At 40.7% G+C, this 3228-nt stretch overlaps 2 non-coding genes across 2 annotated transcripts; both read left to right on the top strand.

Moving 5' to 3' along the window:
- Window positions 1-1849: 1849 nt before the first annotated feature.
- LOC140310707 (U5 spliceosomal RNA) lies at window positions 1850-1963 on the top strand. Its single transcript, XR_011916752.1, has one exon. It is a non-coding gene; the product is annotated as a U5 spliceosomal RNA (small nuclear RNA).
- A 308-nt stretch (window positions 1964-2271) lies between these two features.
- On the top strand, window positions 2272-2455 carry LOC140310465 (U2 spliceosomal RNA). The gene has a single exon (XR_011916533.1). It is a non-coding gene; the product is annotated as a U2 spliceosomal RNA (small nuclear RNA).
- Window positions 2456-3228: the final 773 nt, after the last annotated feature.

Genomic DNA, 3228 nt, shown 5'->3' with positions numbered 1-3228 from the left:
GTGGATAAATAAGGAGGACAAACAGTTTTAAGTCAGGCTGATAGAAGGAATTAATTTTATAGCAAAATCTGTATTTCGTCATATGTCGAGAGATGCTTATTGCTGAAGAAGTTCTTTCTCATTCTACAAAGTACAGCGTTGTTTATCGTTGAAACTTGATTAGACATGAATAAATATGAAGGACAAAGCAGTCTTAACTTGGTTTGGGTTAAGGAATTCGTTTTATAGGAGAATCCGAATTCGTGCATAACTCGTAAAATAGAGCTTATTTTCGAATTCCTGAAGAATGAGTCTGGTTCTTTCTCATAATACAAAGTTTGTTGTTTATTGTTGAAACTTCATCAGAAGTGAAGAAATAAATGAATGCCTATCAACAAATGTGGGATCTAAACTCTACTGCTTCCTCTAAAATAATTTCTTTTCTCAATTCAGAAATGTGTGTGTGTAAGTCACAACACCCGTGACACCAAAACGGCTTTCTTTTCTCTCTTTTCTCTACACTCTGCACTATGAGCACACACACCAAATCAGAAAGGCTTTTTTCTCTCTTTTCTACATTATGGACTGTGGGGACACAAAACCGCTCTCTCTTTTTTTTTTTTGATTGTGTGCCAGGGCGTTGTCTCACGTATTAGATTATGCTTAAGATATGAATGGGTTTATCAGTCACATCAGAATCCATACATACTGATCCTCCCGTAATAAAATGGTCGGATCTTATCAAACACACTTTGTTTCTTGTGACAATCAAGTCAGCGAAACAGCGTATACACGTCAAGACACTGAATCAAGTTTGCCACAAGAACTCATAAGTTTGGCAGTATTGCTCTGCCGTCAGCAATCATACACCCATTTTATTTTCGTGAGACGTGCAGGCACCTGTTCATCTACTGTTCTATCACTATGAATTAGTTTATCTATTATCAATAAGGATACTTCTACAACTACTATCAAAGTATGTCCAGACTTCTTATGTTGTCAGTTGCTATATATGAATAAGTGGGTAGCTACTGACAAGCATTAAGCATGTCACACAGCCCAAACATATAACATTTCAGGACACACCACGCAGTTAACAACCACAGTGAAGTGTCAAAGCCCAAACATTCAACAGGACACTTACACAACACATTGAAATCAAACAGTCAGACAACATACAAGAACATATACCCCAGCCGACATTGCTCCCTGCCTATTTTCCTACAGCTCACTATGTGTGCGCACACCTTTATTCACAAACTCTTCAACTTATACTCTTTTACCGAAGCTGCTACAGCTCGATTGGCTGAATACCCTTAGATCCTATTTCGGTGAATTTGACATCCACCTTACATGTAACAGATTAGCGGTTTAGCAGTTTTAATTTAGTTTGAGTGAAGGAATTCATTTTATAGCAAAATCCGAAACCATGAAGCACTCATGAAAGTAAGCTTATTCTCGGATTCCTGAAACTTTAGATTTGCTCTTTCTTTTACTGCAAAGTACAACGTTGTTTTTTTTGTTTAAATCTTTCTAGACATGGTAAATATGAACGACAAAGCAGTTTTCACATAGTTTGAGTGAAGGAATTCATTTTATAGATAAAATCCCAAGAGTCTGCTGAGAAAAGAGAGTGAATGCGAAGTAGACTTTAACATGGCTCTGGGAGCAAGCCGAGTGTCGGCTAACCGGGAGAATTGCTTGAAAGAAACGCGACACTGAATGAGCGGTCAGAACAAAGCCTCAATACGGTGTTCCCGTGGTGTTTTTGTTTTTGTTTTGGCAAGCGTCTCAACCAAGCAAAGCTCACCATGGGGAAGGTGGCTATGCCAACTAGCCTGATGCCCTGCTCCCGCAGTGACGGATAATCGTACTCTGGTTTCTCTTCATAACATACAAGTCTTTCGCCTTTTACTAAAGACTTCCGTGGAGAGCAGCACTAATGAGTTGTTTCTAATATTGGCAGGCTTTTCCTTTGCGGGTGAAGCCCTTTCTGTCTGTGCAAAAGAAATCTTGTTACTGTGCAGAGTGACTTCTCTGAGTAGAGTCGCCTTACTTGTTGCGACTGTGCCGATGTTCGAAGCTGGAGTGCAAAGTTGTTGCTTGAATGGTGCTTGCTGGAGCGTGCGGGAGTGCAAAGTTATACCATTTAAAAGGGCTGAAGAGTGCTCAGTGCAGCGGGTGGGCGGAGGTGCAACGTGACACTCTGGCCACCTATGGCCATAAAAAGAACACTGCTAGAAGTGCGCATTGTGCCAGCAAGGGCCCTCGGACCTGAAACAGTGGACAGTTATCGCTTCTCGGCCTTTTGGCTAAGATCAAGTGTAGTATCTGTTCTTATCAGTTTAATATGTCCTCTATACGAGGACAACATATTAAATGGATTTTTAAGAATAGGAGTTGAAAAAGAAGCTTGCTCCGTTCACTCCAAGCCTCGACCCGGTACTGCAGTGCCGCTGGGAACGGTGCGCTCTCCTCTGCTCTTGTGAAAAAGCAAACAGCGGTGCAGGATGGAAGTTTCAGGGAGCCCAAGATGAAACTTTCTTTTAATCTGCTGAGAAAAGAGAATGAATGCGAAGTAGACTTCAACCAAGCAAAGCTCACCAAGTAGGAACAATCGGGCCCTATTCGATGGCTGCAACACCTGAAAGAGATATTGATGCGAGACCCGATCAAAAGCTTTTTCAAAGTCTAAATTTAAGATGACAAGCCGGGTGTTTCTGTCTCTAGCGTAATCAATGATGTCTCGAATCAGTACGAGGCTGTCGGTGAGTTGTCTCCCTGAGATGGCACAAGCTTGGTCTGGGTGAATTACCTCCTCTAAAACAGAGGACATCCGTGTCGCTAAAACCTTGCTAAAAAGTTTACAGTAAAGCTTAAAAGTGTGATGGGCCTCCAACTCTTTAGGTCAGTCTTATAATTTTTTTTATAAAATAGAGTCACTATTCCCACTCTAAAACTGTCAGGCAGTCGGTCGAGTTTTTCAAAATCTTTAAAAACATCTAAAATGTCTGATGATAAAAGGTCCCAATAGGTCAGATAGAATTCTGCAGGAAGCCCGTCTAAACCCGGAGCTCGACTTCTCTTAAAACCTGTTAGGCATTTTTTTAACTCTAAAGCAGTAAAATCCTGTGTCAAGTGTGCATTCTCTTTTACGGTTTAGTCAACGAATTTTAAAATTTCTGCCGATGTTTCCAAGTGCACTGGTTTCTCTTTGTACATGTTACTATAAAAGGTATGTACAGTTTC

This window comes from Leuresthes tenuis, unplaced genomic scaffold (genome assembly GCF_036924035.1).
Source record: "Leuresthes tenuis unplaced genomic scaffold, fLeuTen1.0.hap1 SCAF_6, whole genome shotgun sequence".
Lineage (NCBI taxonomy): Eukaryota > Metazoa > Chordata > Actinopteri > Atheriniformes > Atherinopsidae > Leuresthes > Leuresthes tenuis.
The sequence above is the reverse complement of the archived record's forward strand: the minus strand, read 5'-3'. Positions and strand labels throughout refer to the sequence as shown.